General features: G+C 42.8%; 1 pseudogene; it reads left to right on the forward strand.

Annotated features, from left to right (window-relative positions):
* Positions 1 to 455: 455 nt before the first annotated feature.
* LOC142422287 (uncharacterized) lies at positions 456 to 19,281 on the forward strand (annotated as a pseudogene).
* Positions 19,282 to 20,372: the final 1,091 nt, after the last annotated feature.

The raw sequence follows: 20,372 nt of genomic DNA on the forward strand, positions 1-20,372 counted from the left end.
AGCAGACCTCCATAAAGTGCTGGGAGGAGCCCTTGTGAACCAGTGAGTAAGCTCTCCGCTGCTGAGCACAAAGTCGGTACTTGGAACGCCCCAGCCACTCCGTGGCAGAAGGATGTGGCAGTCCGCTTTCCTCAGGACTCCAGCTTTGGAGACGCTCGGGCAGCTCTGCTCTGACCTGTAGAATGGCCGCTCCGTGGCCGCTGGTGAAAGTGTGGCACTGCTCGTAAACGTGCCTTTTGGCAGGTACCTTTTAGCCGCTTTGCATCGGGAAGGTGTGCTGTTCTACACAATGAAGTGTTTTACTAGCAAATATTACTAAATATATAAGCAAAGATAAGCCAGTTACACTCATAAAAATTCATGTTGACTTGCTGTGTATTGACTTCTTTGCTTATTGTAGGAACCGGTTCCCTTGGAGGAAGTCTCACTGTGGTCCTCACGAGGCAGAATGGAAGATGCTGACCTCTGAGCAGGAGGATCTGTACAGAGACATGATGCTGGAGGTGTACAGGAAGCTGTGCTCATTGAGTGAGGATGTGCTCATTTCTCTTCAGTAAATATTTATTGGCCCCCTACTGTGGGTCAAAGGAGCCCAGATGGTGTAGTGGTTATGAGTTGGGCTTCTAACACAAGGCCAGCAATTCAAAACTACCAGCCACTCCGTGGGAGAAAGATGGGGCTTTCTACTCTCCTCTGGGTTCACTGTGAGCCGGAATCAACTCAGTGGTGGGCTTAGGTTTTTGATCTGGAATCAGTCTAACTGTCCACAGAAACAGCACTCAAGAAAGCCAACAAACAGTGCTTGATAAATCCGCTAAAGATTTCTTTAGAGAGTGAAAAGGAGGAGGAAAATATCATCTGGAGGACTGAGGCATACATGACAAAAGCCATGGCACTTCAGTGGCCTCATAGACATGCAGATCTTAACCATTAGTAAGGGTGACTGAAGAAGAATCCGAATTACACATTTGAATTTTAATGTTGGCAAATACAGTGTGAGTGCCTGCAAAACCGGTGTGGAGGCCCTGTGTGACCTCCTTGGATGTCCTTATTGCCACAAGGCACAGGTCAGATATGCCTTCGCCCACCATCCTTTACCCATACTGGCACCAGCCGTTCCTCCCACGGCACTCTAGGCTGGCTCCGATGCTCCGTTACAGGGGCCAGCCACGACTCACAGACCATACTCACAATTCAGGGGGCGTTATTAGAGAGGCTAATACCTCTCTAATACCAGGAGCCAGCATCAGAAAACATTAAGGATACAGCCATTGATCCACAGCAGCCCCTCTCCTCACCCGGCACCTAAATCTCTCTCGTCCTCAGCCTCTCAACCACGTTACCCCTTGACTCTGCCTGCCTGATCCAAGAACCCTCGCTATCGCGTCGCATGGTCTTGGTGCTGCTGCTCTGCTCTCCTCGCCTCAGCCTCTTGTCTTGGCTCCTTTGCTCTGTCCTGTGGTCCCCATGCTACAACCTCTGGGGCCTCAGGTCTTGCCTTCCATGACTTCAGGCAGAGATTTAGAACATGCTTGGCTGCTGTTCATTATTTCTTCAAGATCCAAGGATTGTTCTCTCTTCCTGCTTCTGAGACACCTCTGATATATAAAAGAACAGCCTTGGTGTCTTTCACAGATCCCCAAGGAAATGAAGGATGGTGACTTGGTTGAAACCCTCTAGTAATGCAGAGACAATACATCGGACCTTAGCTCTGTCTATTAGCAGAGCAGAGCACTCCCTCCAAGACGGGATTATAGCCACAGGCCTCGATGCTAGAGTTTATAATACATCAAGTAAGGGACTGTGGCTAGAAGGTCCACATTAATTGACTACATCCCAATGCCTGAAAAAGGAACAAATCTCTCTTAGAAGAAGTATACACATAGTTCTCCCTAGAAGTGATGGTGGCAAGACGTTGTCTCGTGTACTTTGTACATGTCATCAAGAGGGGCCACTCCTTGGGAAAACATCAGGCTTGATAAATTAGAGGTCTGCCAAAAACGAGGGGCATGAAGGACTTATGCAATAAAAACTATAAAATACTGCAGAAAGAGATTAAAGGAGACCAAAAAATTGGAAAGGTGTTTCCTGCGTATGGGCTAGAAAACTAAATGTTGTTAAGATGTAAATATTACTGCGGGGAAGAAGGCAAAAACAAACCCCCTGCCACTGAGTTAATTGCTGTTTGTTGTAAGCCTACAGGCTAGTGTGAAATTGCTCAGCAGAGTTTCTGAGACCAAACTGTTATAGAAGCAGACAACCTCATCTTTCTCCTAAGGAGCTGCTAGTGGATTTGAACCATCAACCTTACTGTTAGCAGACCACTGATTAACCCAGAGTGCCACCAGGGCTCATCGTATTGTTTGGAGATACCTATAAACCAGTGCAATCTTGATAAAAATTCCAGCAGTCTTCATTAGAGAAATGGAAAGGGCAATCCTCGGTTTTATGCCAAACGGTGGTGGTAGTATTGTTAGCTGTCATCAGGCTGGTCCTGCACAACCCACTGCACAACAGAACGAAATGCCACATGGTCCTGTGCCATCCTCACAAGCATTCCCACACCTGAGCACACTGTTGCAGCCACTGTGTCAGTCCATCACATTGAGGGCTGTCCTCTTTTCACTGTCCCTCTGCTTTACCAAGCATGATGTCCCTCTTCAGGGACTGGGCTCTCCTGACAGTATGTCCAAAGAGTATAAGATGAAGTCTTGCCATCCTCACCTCCAAGGAACATTCTGGCCATACTTGCCAAATGGGAAGAGGCATGCAATAGAAACGTCACACTTCTTGACTTTAAAACATAGTTTACTGCTATTGTAAGCAAAACCGCCTACCTGGCATAACAATAGGTACATAGACCAATTCAATAGAACCAAGTCCAGAAATAAACATACATTATGAAGAGGTACCCCAAAATGGATTTCCCCCTCAAAGCTATGTATTTAAATTTCTTTACAAAGCCAAACCTTACCACCTTCAAGTACTCTCTATTGCACTTAACTATATTTGTCAAATCTGCAATTCCATTAAGTCTCATGGAGTGAGGTCAGGTGAATAAGATGCATGAGGCAAGAGAGGGATGCTGGGTTTTTTTTAAAAAAAAAACAAAAACCTGTGCACTGAGATGACTGCATAAGCAGGTACATTGTCGTCGTAGCAAAACCGGTCCCCCATCTGCCACAAATAAGGTCTTTTGTCTCACACTGTTACTGTATCTTTTCAGAACCTCTAAAGAGAAAGCTTGATTAACAGTCTCACCTGGTGGAATGAACTCCAAATGTACTATGAATCAACATTTTTGTCCATTTGAGAAGTTCACAGACATCCAGGATGAGCTTTCTAATCAATCGACATTTCACCTTTTTTGAAACAGAAAACCACTTGTATACTTGAGTTTTTCCCACAGCGCTGTCGTTGTAAGCTGTGTTCAACATCACAACAGTTTCTGTGGCATTTTTCCCCAAGCAGGAAACAAAGTTTCACAGCCACACGCTGTTCTCTTAAATTGGCCATCACACACACAAAATAACAAGGTTTGAGCAAAACTGCTTTTACAGAAAAATTCACTGTGACCAGAGAGAATCTTCCCAGGTGATGCCACTGGGTGCACTAACTCAGAGTTGCTCAATGCTCACCTAGCGGGAAAAATGTGTACTACAAAAGCTCTTCCCAGCAGAGCTTTTTTCCATTGTTTTATTTTGGGTACCCCCTTGTATCTAAGTCCAATCACTACTCAGGGACTTTCTAAGAGAGGCCAGCACAGCCCAGGTAGTCTCACTTGTAATGAAAAACATTCTCTCTTGAGCAGAACCAGAGTCAAAAATCTGCTCCTGTTCTTCCTACCTCCTGGCTCTCTCCTGTCAGCAATTCCTCAGTCAGCATGTGCTTCAGATCTTCCTTAACTGGTGTGTAGAGAATCACTTCCATCCAGGGGATGCCAGCCCAAGGCAGCAGAAGCAGCCAGAGCGACAACATTTTGATCAGAGGTGCGAGAGTGAAAACACACAAGCTCTGGACAGAGAAGACTTCTCCAGCCCAGAGACTGTCAGCAAGCCCAGAGAAGACAACCCAGTGGTAGGAATGGAGCCCAACTTAGTCCAAAGGGCAAACAGCTCTGTGGAAACAGACAAGGGGTTAAAGGCATTAGAAAGCTCCAGATTTGAGGCAGTCAGCTCTAGAGAGGATGAGCCAGGCTCGAATGAAATCATACACCCTCACAAACCGGGGGACCATCATCCAGAGGAAGCTCTGTTTGCAGTGTGTAGACGAGGCTTTAGCCACAAGTCATCTCTCATCACACACCAGAGGACACAATTGAGTGAGCAGCCTTGTATGTGCCTGGAGTGTGGGTGAGGCTTCCGCTAGAAGTCAGGCCTCCTTTTCCATCAGAGAAAAAGTCGTATGTTTGCAGTGAATGCGAACAGGGTGTTAAATGGAAATCAGGGCTTCTTATGAACCAGAAGACACATTTACAGGAAAAACCTTATATTTGCAGTGAGTGTGGCCAACCAAGGTTGTGCCCAGAAATCAGGCTTACTTTCCCACCAGCGGACACACTCAAGGGAGAATCCATATGGATGCAAGGAATGTGGTCAAGGCTTTAGCTGTAAGGCAACTCTTTTTGAATCATTTTATTGGGGGCTCACACAACTCTTATCACAATGCATACATATATCCACTGTGTCAAGCACATTTGTATATTTGTTGCCATCATCATTCTCAAAACATTTTCTTTGTACTTGAGCCCTTGGTATCAGCTCCTAATTTCCCCCCTCCTTTCCTCACCCTCCCTCCCTCCCTCACGAACCCTTGAGTTATTACTATTTTTTCATGTCTTACATTGGAAGGCGATTCTTATCAGACACCAGAGGATACACTCAGGTGAGAAACCCTCTGTGTGCCTGGAGTATGGGCAAGGCTATACCCAGAAGTCAGGCCTTCTTTTCCACCAGAAAACACACTCCGAAAGGAAGCCACGTGTGTGCAAGGGTTGTGGGCGAGACTTTAACCAAGAGTCAAACCTCCTTATGCACCAGATGACACACTCAGGGGAGAAACCTTACATGTGCAAGGAGTGTGGTGAGGCTTTAGCCACAAGTTGAATCTCATTAGACATCAGAGAACACACTCAGGGGAGAAACCTTATGTGTGCAAGTAGTGTGACCCAGGCTTCAGGCACAAGTCAGCTCTTACCAGACATCGAATGCCAGATTCAGGAGAGAAACCTGACAGCTGTCAGACATTATATCTTTTTATAGCCAGACACCATCAGCTTTCTTCGCCACATTTGCTTATACACCCATTTGTCTTTGAGGATCGTATCATGGAGGTGAGCACACAATGATATGATTTTTTGTTCTTTGATGCCTGATAACTGATCCCTTCGGCACCTCGTGATCACACAGGCTGGTGTGCTTCTTCCATGTGGGCTTTGTTGCGTCTGAGCTAGATGGCCGCTTGTTTACCTTCAAGCTTTTAAGACCCCAGATGCTATATTATTTGATAGCTGGGCACCATCAGCTTTCTCCGCCACATTTGCTTATTTACCCACTTTGTGTTCAGCGATTGTGTCGAGAAGGTGAGCATCATAGAATGCAAATTTAACAGAAGAAAGTATTCTTCAATTGAGGGAGTACTTGAGTGGCAGCCCAATGTCCTTCTGCTACCTTAATACTAAACCTATAAATATAGGCACATAGATATATTTCCCCATCCTCATATATAAATATATTTATATATGTACATGCCTTTATTTAGACCTCTATAAATGCCCTTTGCCTCCTAGCTCTTTCCTCTATTTCCTTTGACTTTACTCTTGTCCCACTATCATGCTCAGTCTTCATTTGGGTTTCATTTGGTTACATTACCCTTGATCGTGCCCAACCAGGCCTCCTACACCCTCCTCACCACCGATTTGGATCACTTGTTGTTCCCTTGTCCCTGGGTTTGCTAACACCACTTCCTTTCCCCCTACCTCCCCCTCTCCCACATCCCCCCAGAACTGTCATTCCTGTTGTTTTCTCCTCCAGATTGTTCATCCAGCCTCTTATTTACATAAACCTGCGGAGATAATAACATGCACAAAAAGACAAGACAGAGCAAAACTAAGCAACAATATACAACAAACCAACGACAAAAAAAAACACAACAAGAAAGGAAAGCTTGTAGTGAGTTCAAGGACTGTTTGTTGGCCTTTAGGATGTTTTCCAGTCCAGTCTGTTGAGGCACCAAAACCTGGCCCCAAAGTCCACCTTCGGCATTCCCTGGGGACCTCGCCGCTCCATTCCCTTGCTGTTCTGTTGCACCCCCTTAGTCTTTTGCCCTGGTATGGCAGGATCAGATCGGGTGTAATTCTCATGCTATGTCTCTGGTTTTGCCCCCCATAGGGCCATGGGTCAGTCAGGGACGTCATGTCTCATAGTGGGGCCGGCCATGTGGTCCTCTCTGTAGACTGGCTGCTCTAATCGGGAATATCGTCCTCAAGGCTTGCTGGGACTTTTTTTTTTTTAATGTTTGGAGGTTTTTGATTATTGGTTAAATTTCTTTACTCATTACAAGGTTAGAACAAAACCCCCCAAAGCCAAGTCCATGATCGTTGTTTCTGAGTGTTTACTTAGTAGAAATTCCCCAAAGGTTTCTAAGATTGTAATCTTTTTTTAATTAATACATATATCACATCATTCCTTAGTTCAATAGCATCCAGCATAATTGTACAATGGCTACCGAAATCAGTTTCCAAGCATTCTTTTTCTACACAGGTTCCTTGACATCATCTTCCCTTCACCCCCATTCCACCACTGAACCCCAGCTCCCACCGAACCCCTGATTCTACTTGCTGTCTCTATAGGTTCATCAATCCCTGGCTTCATATATCAAAAAATGGTAAAAATATAAAACTTCAAGAGGGTGAGCTCCAATGCCACGACACCTCAGCACGCCACCTTAATATAAGCAAACAAAAGCCACACCAAGAATACAATGTTGGAATGAGATCAGGTCCTGCATGTACCATACGGCGGTAGCTGCGGACAAAGTTTTAACTGGTCAGGTTAGATTTACGCCTTTGATCTTCTCATCTCTCCAACCTTCTCTGTTTAGTAACCACTTCCCTCCCACCCCTCAGTTGCAGATAGAGGCAGTGCTCCAGAGACTTAGTTCCTGTGGCGTTCCACAAATGAACCTTGGGCTCCCACCGTCAACCGTCGCCTCTGTGTACTGGGTCCTCACAATTTAGGGTCTGTTACTAGGCCCTCCTTGGATTTTGAATGATAGGCTTGCCATCCTTTGGCAACTGGTGATGGTGTGCTTCTTCCCTGTGCACTTACTGGATGTCTCACTTAGGTGGCTGCTTGTCGAGTTGTGATTTGTTTTAACACCATTAGACATCCGATCTGCGGGGTTTTGATGACATCACACCTTCAACGATTGTAGGAAATCAGTACCAAACATTCCTTTGATTCTCCAGCTGCCCTAACTCACAGGGGCATCCAATCTGACAACTCGCAAATAGCTCTGCCTTTCTCGTCTTGAGCACTTTGGGTTTTATAGTTTTGCCATTCATTTCTGTTTGCCTTCTCTTAAGTGTTTTGGACAAGTTTGTTGCCATATAAAATATGCTGGCACTCCTGCCTCGGGCTGTTATTTTGAACCTCACTTTCTCTTCTCTGGAGCCCTCATTGGTGGAGTGGTCACGTGTTGGGCTGTGATCTGTATGGCTGGCAGTTCGAAACCACCAGCATCTCCCCGGGAGAAAGACTGGACTTTCTACTCCCATGAACAGTTACAGTTTCGGTTCCCCACAGGGGGGTCACTATGAGACAGCAGTGACTCCAAAACTGCGAGTCTGTTTGGGGGTTTATTTTCTCTGTATGGGGATTAAGGGGTCAGTGGCACCTGCGCTTTGGTTGCTACCCTAATAAGAAATGCTGTGTCTCACCTCGGGCACACCTAGAACTTGAAGACGTGGTGTGTGCAGAAGCAGAAGGTTGCTGTACCATGATTGGTGAGCTGTTGGTAGGCACAAAAATAAGGTCTTCTACATCAATGTCCTATATGTGTATTAAGATATGTATTATTCTAGTAAACCGGTGATAGTCATCCTGTTTTATTTGGGTTTTCATATTAGGGTGTATCTCAGAGGTGCTATGGCATTGGGGTTACCCTCTTGAAGTTGTGATATATGTTTTCTAGTTAATGAAACCCAGGAATGATGAACTTACTGGATAGCAAGTGGAACAAGGGTTTCGAGAGGGAGGGGGAGTGCAGGATTGCGATGTACAAGGGAGATGATGTCAAGGACCCTAGGAAGAAATAGTATGTTTGGAAACTGATTATGGAAGCAACAGTACAATCATGTGACTGAATGATGCAATGACATGACATTTGTGTTAATGCCCAAGTAATAATAAAAACAACAACAATTTTAAAATGTTGTTTTTTTTCCAAACACATCCAGGAATGGGTTTGGGGCTTACACTAAATCCTAGTTCCAACTTAAGAACAACTAGTTCTTTCATCATGGCCCTGCTCGATACTCCTTCTCAGGAAGGGAACACAGGAGACAGGTGCGATAGCAAAATGTGATGAAGAAATTAGATGGTGCCCAGCTATTAGATACAATAGCAACTAGGGTTTTAAAGGCTTGTCTCCCAACAAGCAGCCATCTAAGTGAAATGTCAACTACGTCCACATGGAAGAAGTGCACCATCACCAGTCACCAGAGGTCTGTGAAGTCAAAGGAGTGTGAGAATCTGGTTTGCAGAGGCTGTGGATGACAATGGGTGCCCAAGACGTGTTTGTGGAACTGCCTTACATAGGGAATAAGCCTCCAGTGACCAACTTCTATCCACAGTTGAGGGATAGAGGAAAGTGGTTACTGAACAGAGTGCATTCGAGAGATGTGTGTAGAACCTCAAAGACAAATCTGACTTGAACAGTTAAAAACTTTGTCAGCAGATACCCCCTATGATGCCTGCTGGACCTGATCTGGTCTCCAACACTTTCTGTATTTTTGGTTTGTACTGTTTTATCTATTAGGCTGTATCTCAGTGGTGTTAGGTCATTGTTTGAAGTCGTGTTTTATGTTCTTTTAGTTTTTCGGTATATGGAACCCAGGATTGACTAGCCTATAGAGAAAGCAAGTAGAACAAGGGTTTCGGGGGAGGGAGTATAGTGATGGTGGCTGGGTGGAAGGGAAATAAGGTCAAGGAGTCTATGTAGAAAAGGAATGTTTGGAAACAGATTGAGGTAGCAATTGTATAATTCCACTGGACATAATTGACCTTTGGAATAATAGGATATATGTATTACCATTAAGCCCTAATTAATAATAAATTCTTTTTAAAATGCTGCTTCTGAAGATTTAACGGGACTGGCTCTGGTACCTCCAATTCCTAGATGTACATACCCTTTGACCTCAGTGTGGCTTGTGCTTAGGTTTATGGTCCTCCATACTAAAGTCTGACTCCATACTCAGGATCTGCCGTGAAGTACTTGTGGCCTGGGTAAACTAGATTTTCTGTGCAGTGAATTAGACTCAAACAATCCCAATGAGATGCCAAATTTAACTGAACTGTTGAATTGTATATGTGAAGTATATGCCAATAAAAGTTTTTTAAATGCATAAAACAAGCATTTGCAAAGTCAGATTCTGAAAATCCCCACTTCTGCTTTGCCATCAACTATTAATCCTCTGTGTTCTTCTCTACCTGCTGATAAAACTCTGAATTTATCCACACACATTTTTCTTTTTTTTTTTTTTTTCAAAAAAGAATCTATTGCTTAATCTTTGTCTGAAATACCTTTTACTATCCATCTTGATGAAGGTTAAAACCAATGTTACTTTTATTTCTTGGGCTAGATCAGAGGTGTGAGACATTTTTCTAAGTTATATCAGGATCCTTATAAATATGTTGAAGTTGTAGAATTTTTTAGCAGTTTCATTGGCATATAATTAACAAATCATACAATCCAATAGTTCAACCATCTTAAGAAGAGTTTTACAATCATCACCACAAACAATTTTAGAACATTTTCTTTATCTGTTATTAGCTCCCCATTTCCCCCCAAACCTCCCTTGCCATATACCCCCAAGAAACCATGAGTCCATTTACTATCTCTATAGATTTACCTATCCTGGATTTCCTACACAAAAATCCTTTTTTTAAAGTATAACAAAAACCTCAATTAAAAAAAAAAAGAACCCTCCCCCAGGAGAATTTATTTCAAAGGATGGCATTAAATTTGCAGCTCTGAGAGAGAGACATATCTGATTGGAGCTCACAGGAGCAGATCAAGGGGGAGGAGGAGAGAGTAGAGCACATCCTGGCCCACCAGGCCGTGAGGACGATGTTCCTAATTAGAGCAGCCAGCCCACAGAGAGGACCACATGGCCGGCCCCACTATGAGACATGACGCCCCTCACTGACCCATAGCCCTACAGGGAACAACACCAAAGACACTGTGGGAATTGCACCCGATCTGATCCTGCCACACCAAAGCAAAACACTAAGGGGGTGGGTGCAACAGACCAACAAGGGAACGGAGCGGTGAGGTCCCCAGGGAATGCTGAAGGTGGACTTTGGGGCCAGGGCATGGTGCCCAACAGACTGGAATGGAAAACACTCCTAAAGGTCAACAAACAATCCTTGAACTAACTACAAGCTTTTCTTTCTTACTGTGTTTTGTTTTGTCATTGGTTTGTTGTTGTTTTGTTGTATATTGTTGCTTGGTTTTGCTCTGTCTTGTTTTGGGGCATATTATTATCTCCACAGGTCTGTCTAAATAAGATAGGCTGGATGAACAATCTGAAGGAGAAAACAACAGGACCGACAGATCCGGGAGGACATGGGAGAGGGGGAGGTTGGGGAAAAGGTAGTGATGTTAATAAACCCAGGGACAAGGGAACAACAAGTGATCCAAATCAGTGGTAAGGAGGGTGTGGGAAGCCTGGTAGGGCATGATCAAGGGTAATGTAACCAAGAGGAATTGCTGAAACTCTGGTGGGGACTGAGTATGATAGTGGGAGAGGAGTAAAGTCAAAGGAAATAGGGAAAATAGCTAGGAGGCAAAGGGCATTTATAGAGGTCTAGATAAAGACATGTACATATGTAAATATATTTATATATGAGGATGGGGAAATATATCTATGTGCATATATTTATATGTTTAGTGTTAAGGTAGCAGAATGACATTGGGTCTCCACTCAAGTACTCCCTCAATGCAAGAATACTTTCTTCTATTAAATTTGCATTCTATGATGCTCACCTTCCTGACACAACCGCTGAAGGCAAAGTGGGTGAATAAGCAAACGTGATGAAGAAAGCTGAGGGTGCCCAGATATAAAAAAATATAACATCTGGAGTCTTAAAGGCTTGAAGATAAACAAGCGGCCACCTAGCTCAGAAGCAACAAACCCCACATGGAAGAAGCACACCAGTCTGTGTGATCACAAGGTGCTGAAGATATCAGTTATCAGGAATAAAAGAACAAAACATCATATCATTGTGTGCTCACCTCCATGATACGATCCCTGAAGACAAATGGGTGCATAAGCAAATGTGGTGAAGAAAGCTGATGGTGGCCGGCTATAAAAGATATAGCGTCTGAGGTCTTAAAGGTTTGAAGGTAAGCAAGTGGCCATCTAGCTCAGAAGCAACAAAGCCCACATGGAAGAAAGCACACCAGCCTGGGTGTTCATGAGGTGTCAAAGGGATCAGGTATCAGGCATCATCAGAACAAAAAATCTTACCATAGTGAATGGGGAGGGGAAGGGAAATGCGGATTGGAGACCCAAAACCCATTTGTAGGCCACTGGACATCCCCTTACAGAAGGGTCTCAGGGAGGAGACAAGCCAGTCAGGGTGCGATGCAGCAACTTTCCTCTAGTTCCTAGATGCTTCCCCGCCCCCCACCCCCGCGCCCCCACTATCATGATCCCAATTCTACCTTGCAAGTCTGGCTACTAGACCAGAGGATGTACACTGATACAGATAGGAACTGGAAACACAGGGAATCCAGGGTGATGATCCCTTCAGGACCAGTGGTGTGAGTGGCGATACTGGGAGGGTGTGTTGGAAAGGGGCAAGAGATTACAAGGATCTACATGTTACCTCCTCCCTGGGGGACGGACAACAGAAAAGTGAGTGAAGGGAGACGTCGGACAGGGCAAGATATAACAAAATAATTTCTAAATTATCAAGGGTTCAGGAGGGAGGGGGAGCGGAGAGGGAGAGGAAAAATGAGGAGCTGATGCCAGGGGCTTAGGTGGAGAGCAAATGTTTTGAGAATGATAAGGGCAATGAATGTACAAATGTGCTTTACACAATTGATGTATGTATGAATTATGATAAAAGTTGTGTGATTCCCTAATAAAACGATTAAAAAATAAAATATTAAAAACTAGGACAAATTAAAAATGGATCATGCAGGGAGATCAGTGGATATGGCGTTATATTTAAACTTAAATGCATCTGTAGTCATCCATTTTCTGGCGCATTCTGCATAATAGCAAGGCCGTCCACATCCCTGGTCTGTGGTCAGCGGTAATTCATCAGAGGCTTAATCCATGTGTATTTCCCCTTCACTTCAACAACAATAAAAATCTTCAACTTTAAAATGAGTCTAAAGGGAGATCAAATGATAAGATGTGACATTTTAACCTAACTACATCTGCCATAATGAACTCTACAGTGCTCTCTGATGACAGGTGTATCCACGCCCCTCAGCAAGGGTCAGGGAGGATTCATGGGGCTTCATCCACCTGCTAACCCTGCAAATGGATTTTGGGCGCTCTCGGTCATCCCTAGCCCTTTGCAAACAGGCGTTCACAATGTAAGCTCTGATATCATCCCCTCCGTTGGATTTGGATTTTATTACTTACCATCCTTGGATCACACAGGCTGGTGTGCTTCTCCCATGAGAAGTTAAGCCCCTGGTGAATCAATCCCATCTGACCGTGGAACGGGGATGAGAATCGCCTTTCTGACATGCAGAATGCGCCGCAGAGAGGATTGTTGCAGATGCAGTTAGGGGAAAATGCAGTCCCCTATCACTGGAACTTCCTCATGAATTTGTTCTGATTTTTAATAGTTTCTGCTTTCCTCTCTGTTGAGGTTTCCATCTGTTTTGCTTTTTTTTTCATCTTAGGTGTTGTTTTGGGGGGAAGAGGGGGCTTGGTAATATTTTTCTGTATATGAAATTCAGGATAGGTAACTCTTTAAAGACAGTAAATGGATTAATAATTCCTTGGGGGTCTGGCAAGGGAGGTTGGGGGGAAATGGGGAGTTAATAGCAATGAGTACAAGAATAAAGAAGATGTTCTATAATTGTGGTGCTGATTGTACAACTCTTCTCGATGTGATTGAGCTAGGAATTGTGATGTGACTGAGCTGTGATATGTAAATTGTACGCCGATAAAACTGCTGAAAAATAAAAAGAGCAATTGAGCGGATGGTGGTGCCGGACTGGCGGTGGTTCGTTCTGTTACACACAGGGTTACTTTGAATCAGAACCTGCTGGAAAACGCCTAACAGCTGTAATAGTCCTATTTGTTGAAAAGTTATCTCTTTTCCCAATAAAAATGTCACTTAGCATTTAATGAAAGAAAAATCGTTTGCCTGTCTCCCCCGATATACAGAAACAGACCCTGGCGGAAGAAAAAAGAAGAAGAAAAGAAACACACTGAAGTATAAGTACTGAAAAAGGTAGAAGCTCTTTGTTACTTATAAAGTCTTCCATTTTAGCTGCCTCTGGTATAAGGGCCTATTCATTTTTTTAAAATAATTTTATTGGGGACTTCTACAGCTCTCATAACATTCCACACATCAATTGTATCAAGCATATTTGTACATGTGTTGCCATCATTGTTTTCTAAACATTTACTTACTATTTGAGCCCTTGATATCAGCTCCTCTATTCCCCCTCCCTCTCCTACCCTCCTAATCCCTTGATAAATGATAAATTATTATTGTTTTCATATCTTACACTGACTGCTGTCTCCCTTCACCCACATTTCTGTTGTTCACTCCCTGGGGGGTTGGGGGATTATGCGGTTTCCCTCCCCTCCCACCCCCCACTCCTGGTATTGCTACTCCCATTTCTATACCTGAGAGGTTTATCTGACCTGGATTTTGTGAGCTCTTATCTGTACCTGTGTACATGCTCTGGTCTAGCCAGAACTGAAAGGCAAGACTGGGGTCATGATAGTGGGGGGTGAGGAAGCCTTAAAGAACCAGAGGAATACTATGTATTTCATTGGTGCTATACTGTGCCCTGGTTGACTCATCTCTTCCTTATGACCCTTCTGTGAGGGGATGTCCTATGAGCCACAGATGGCTTTTGGGTCTCTCTTCGGAACCATCTCATTCTCAGTATGTTTTGGGTCTTCTGGTGTCTTACCTGATTCTCTCTGCACATGTGGGCTTCTTCCATGTGGCCTTATTGCTTCTGTGCTAGATGGCTGCATATTTAACGTCAAGCCTTTAAGACCTCAGGTGTTTTGTCTTTTGATAGCCAGGCACTATCAGCTTTCTTCATCACATTTGCTTATGTACCCTTTTTGTCTTCAGAAAGGATGAGCGTCACAGAATGCCAGGTTGTTAGAACAAAGTTTTCTTGCATTGGTAGGGGGCCGGGGGAGGGGGCAGGGTCCATTCTATAAATTGCTTAAAACCCAGCGCTGGAAGATCACAACAAATTTTCTAATGGCTCAAGATCTAACATTACCTATTTATAAAAAGAAACATATTTATTTTTCAAAGAAACTACATTTATATAATTAACATGTTGAGATGCTCTTAAAAGATTAGGATGAGAAACTCTTCTAAGAAAAAAGGTGGTTCAGGGAATGAATTTCCAGGGTTTGATTATTTGCTGATTCCTGATACATTGTAACTTTTCCCATATTTATAGCCAAGGTTAAAAAAAAAAAAGAATTAGGACAAAGAAAAACTTTGAAATAAAGACTGTAAGGGAAGAAAAAATGTATATAAATGAAAGAAGGAGAAAAAAGGAAAGTGGAAACAGCAATTGAGTAAATTCTAAGGGAAAAGGGAATAAAGTGATATAATCATTGGGCAATGGAAAAGACTAAAGCTAATTTAAAATGTTAATAATATATGAAAATCTAGACTCTAGCTCAGCTCAGAAAATGATAGAAATGTCTGACATGGAATTAAACACTAGTATGTTTAACTTTGATCCAGCAGCTTCAGATTGTTTATATGAAATTCAAAATGACCGTGAGCCAAACCAACCATCATAGAAATGAGATAATGCATTTTAAATATGTTTGATACAGCAGCCTGCTGTATGAAACTATTGACACATGGTGAGCTTTCTTGGTAACACTTAGCCCCTGTTTGAGAGAATATGTTCATATATTGCAGACTAAGCGCTAAATTATTCTATTGAACTTCAATCTTTACTTTTTGTCTAATCCCTATTTTAAAAAATCATTTCACTGAGCTATAATTACCATATCATACAATTCAGTAGTTCAATTACATGATGAGGGGTTAATGTAGGGAAATATAAGATAGGTAAATCTGTAGCGACAATAACTGGATTAATGGTCCCTTGAGGGTATGTTAGGGCATGTTGAGAGGGAATGGGGAGCTAATAATGATGAGTACAAGATAGAAAGAAAATGTTCTAAAGCTGGTTGTGATGATAATTGTAGAAGTCTTCTTGATGTGATTGAACTATTATGTGATAGGTGAATTATATGCCAATAAAACTGTTGGAGGTGGGTGGAGGTTGTGCAAACAACACCACAATTAATTTAGAACATTTCTTCTTGTACCCATTATTCTTGACACCCCATTGTCCTGAACCTCCTTTTCCATGCCCCCAGGGAATTATTCATCCAGTTGCTATCGTCAAAGATGGACCCATCCTGACTTGCCTATACATAAAACAAACACACACACACACACACACACACACACAGGACCTAGCAACAATAATCCAATAAAACAAAGTAAACCCTCAATCAAAAGGAAGCAGAAAATATTTAAAACTAGAATAATTTCAAAATGAGCTAAAGGGAGATTTAATGACAAGGTGTTACATTGCAGCCCAACTGCAACTGCTAAAATCCACTTTCCGGCGTGCTTTGATAGGAGGGCTGTTCACTTTCCTGAGCTGTAGTCAGTCCACGCGGGGACCCTGAAAATGACAGGCTGCCACTATCATCCATAGAAGCTACTTTTATGTTGCTAGCCTTATTGCTTGTAGCCTTATTTCCTAGTAATACTGTTTCTTGCAAGTTGGTTTTATCATCGTAATTTTTTGGACAAATCCAATGTTATATGAACTATGTGAAGCCCCACCCCCTTGATAACGTATAGAATTAGACGTACCTTGAAACGAATCTGTAAGAAACTCGAGTAGGAATGCCGCCTTGTTCTTCTAGGTGTGATCTGCCTCCACGCTCCCAACAAAAAGACCACAGAAGCAGAATGTTTCACCTGTGGCATGGCAAAGAGCCCTACCTGAGATGATTTAGGGATACCGTTTTTATAAGGAGTGTCTGGGGTCTTCAAAACTTGCAGATGCAACTGTAGACAATTGGATATCCCCCCCCCCACACACACACACAGAAGGGTTATAAGGAAGGGATGAGTCAACCAAAGTGTAGTATAACACTGAGGAATCACACATCATCCCTCTAGTTCCTGAATGCTTTCCCCCACCCACTCACCCCCACTACCATGACCCAGTTCTACCTTACAAATCTGGCTAGAGGAGAACACACATTGGTACAGATAAGAGCTCTCCACAAATAGAATTCAAAATAGATAACCCCCTCAGGAACAGTAGTGGGAGTAGCAATAGCATGAGAGTAGAGGGATAGTCGGGGAGGGGGAAGCGGGAGAAATAGGGAACCCATCACAAGGTTGGATATATAGCCCCCCCAAGGGGACAAATAACAGAAATGTGGTTGAAGGGAGACAACAGACAGTGTAAGATATGAAATAATAATAACTATATAATTAATCAAACATTCACGAAAGTGGGAGGGGAGGGGAGGGGAGGGAGGGAGAAAAAAGAGTAGCTTATACCAAGGGCTCACTTTGAAAATATTTTGGAAATGATGATGGAAACATATGTACAATTGTGCTCAATACGATATAATTGATGTATGGAATGTTATAAGAGCTGTGAGAGCCCCCAATAAAAATGGTTATAAAAAAACCGCAAACTTGCAGATGCCTATCTAAGATTAGTTTCTCTTTCTATGCGACAAAGAGCCCATGTAAAAGAGAACATTCGTAATAGTGATCAATAATTTCTAAAAACAAAAAAAATCATGATCAGGAGGAAATGTGTGAGAGCAATCTAAAATCTAAAGTGCTTGATATGACTAAAGTCCTGACTCAGGCCTGGATCAATTCACTTTAACATGCAATGCCCACTTCCTGTAAAATGCCCACTTTAAGTGAAAAACCATTTCAAGAGGTAGCACATGAACAAAAACCATTGACATTGAAGGAAGAAGTCCAAGTTGCACTGAAAGCATTAGCTAAAACTCTCCAGGAATTGGAATAGCAAATGAAAGATTTCAACAAGCTGATTAAATACTCGAAGCACACAGTTCACAGAAGGAGAGAAGTGTCTAACAATATCAATAATAGCACATGCAAGTAAACTTTGCTAAAGATCATTCAACAAATGTTGAAGCAGTACATGAACAGGGAGCTGCCAAAAATTCAGGCCAGACTCAAAAGCGGATGTGGAACAAGGAGTATCATTGCTGACATCCAATGGATCTTGGCTGAAAGCAGAGAATACCAGAAAGATGTTTATTTGTATTTTATTGACTATTGTAAGCCTTCAACTGTAGTGATCTGAACTACTGATAATATCTCAAAGAATGGGAACTCCAGAACACTTTGTCATGTTCAAGCGGAACCTGTTCATAGACCAAGAAGCAGCCATTATAACAGAACAAGGGAATACTGCATGGTTTAAAATTCAAGAAGATTGTGCATCAAGATTGTACCCTCTCACCATACTTATCAGTCTGTATGCCGAACAAATAATCTGGGAAACTGCACGCTATGAAGAAGAGTGTGCCACCAGGATTGGAGATTTACTAACAACCTGTGATACGAAAATGGCAGGACCCTGCTTGCTGAAAGCCAAGAAGACTTGAAGCACTAGCTAATGAAATTCACAACAACAACAACAAAGGAAAAAAAGAAAATCACACCACAGCCTTTAGTATGAATTGCAACTCAATGTAAAACCCCAAATCCTCACAACTGGACAAATAGACAACATTATAATAATCAGGCAATGATTGAGGTTAGCAAGGTTTTCATTTTGCTTGGATTCGCCATCAATGCGCACAGAAGTAGCAGTTAAAAAATGGAGATAAGAGTTGCAACTCTGTTATGAGTGTGAAGTACGTGAAAAAAAGTCCTGCACAGACCAAACCAAGTCCAGTAGAAAGAGTCATGACCCATTGCCCACATACAGGGGGCCCCGGCTACATGTTCTGTGCCCTCCTGGATGCCATCATCTCCTCTCATTTCATCTCCTCATGCCTCTCTTGTGCCTTTGAGGACTGTGCAAAGAAGCTTTCTCTCTCCCTGGGTGTGGAGAATATCCCAAGGCCAGTGTCAGGCAGCCAAGAACCTCTGCTTATCATGAATAAGGAATTACTTGGGATCTACCCAAATCTACTTCCAAGGGCAGCCTCAAAAAAAAAAAAAAAAAGGAAAGAAAGAAAAGGGAAAAAAAAGAACAGCCTCCAGAAATATGGGGCCATTCAGACTAATTTCTCCACACTGAAGTAATGCTGATTAGACTTAGATGAGCAGCATTACCAGCCACTGTTGAAGGCCATTAAGACTCAGCCTTGAAACAGCTGAGAAGTCTCATGACCTATGTGTCAGGGCTTGCTGATTTCTTCTGTGACTTTACGTTTTGAACAGACTGTTAAGAACAAGAAAGTATGTAAGGTCTGGGAAAATAGGTGGTTTAATTTTCTCAAGGATGTCTGGCTTGGCAGACAATAGAGTTGCTATGTGTATCAAATGTGCTTGTTTAACAATGAGATAGATAATTAACCCCGGGTTGTTTCTGCATGGATAAAAGGAGTGTGTAGTATAAACTCAGGGCTTCAGTATTCACTGTTGCCCTCCCAATACTTTATGTCTCTCTTTTTTACCTCAATCCTCACTCCCCCTTTCAGGACTGTTCGACTCGTCGGCAGGCTCCAACAAGCCATGTGAGAGTTTTGTTACGGCCAGCATGTTCACACAAAGGTGACCCAAGGGTCCAGTGCCCATATCAGAGCTACCCCATGATGCTCCCATGGGGATGATTTCACATCCCTGCACACCATACTGATGTCTCAATGTCTATTTGGTAAAATAGAAGACTAACGGAAATAAAAGAAACTCTTAAAGAAACGGATTGGTACCAAAACTATAACAATGAACTGAAACATATCATTGACCATGTTGCAGAACCAAAAAATCTTCCCTTCTGAAATGCACAAGGTAGTCAGAACTCACAATCCGCTTGATGGCAACTAACAGTAACCCCCTCTATTAGGGGATTGTGCACATGTCCCAGTCATGATCCTTTCCCCACTTCTGGAGTCTCACCTGTGCCTGTGATGTATTGATCTGCTGCCACGCATGAATTGAGACAGTATTCTTTTTTACGTATTTAATTAGCATCCTGTGTATCCTAGGACACCATTATGACCTCCCTCATCTGGATGAGGTGTCCATGTCTTGACTTTGTCCCTTTTAAGACTTAATAAATGCCCTCCCTAAATGATATTTGAAATTGGTGGTTCATATGTACCCCGAAACAGCAGCAAATTTGCCCAAGGGCAAATAATTTGATTTCTTTAAGGTGGCTTCCATGAGCATAGATGATGGATTCAAGTCAAATGAAGTTTCTGACAACTTCAACCTTTTGTGTTTATCATGGAGTTGTCTATTGGTCCAATAAGGAGGATTGGGGTTTTCTTTACATCAAATTGCAATCCTTGGTAAAGGCTGAAGCCATTTGTTTTCATCAGCAAATAATTCAAGCGTCCTTTATTTTCAGCAAGCAAGGAAGATGTGACATCTGCATATCAAAATTTGTTAATAAGTTTCCTCCAATCCTGTGGCATCGTGCTTCATATAATCTAGCTTATTTAATGATTTGCTCAGCATATATTGAATAAGTATGATGAAAGGATACAACAGTGAACACCCATTTTATGATTTTTCTGTGTCTGCCAGCGAGCTGTTTTAAACAAGCACAATGGAGAAGACTAGACTCAGGAGGGAGGTTCCATTGCACCAGCATAATGTGAGCCACCTCACTAGTCAAAAAGGTAACTGTTTTTGGCCCCGAAG

Source organism: Tenrec ecaudatus, chromosome 12 (assembly GCF_050624435.1).
Source record: "Tenrec ecaudatus isolate mTenEca1 chromosome 12, mTenEca1.hap1, whole genome shotgun sequence".
In the NCBI taxonomy this organism is placed as follows: Eukaryota; Metazoa; Chordata; class Mammalia; order Afrosoricida; family Tenrecidae; genus Tenrec; species Tenrec ecaudatus.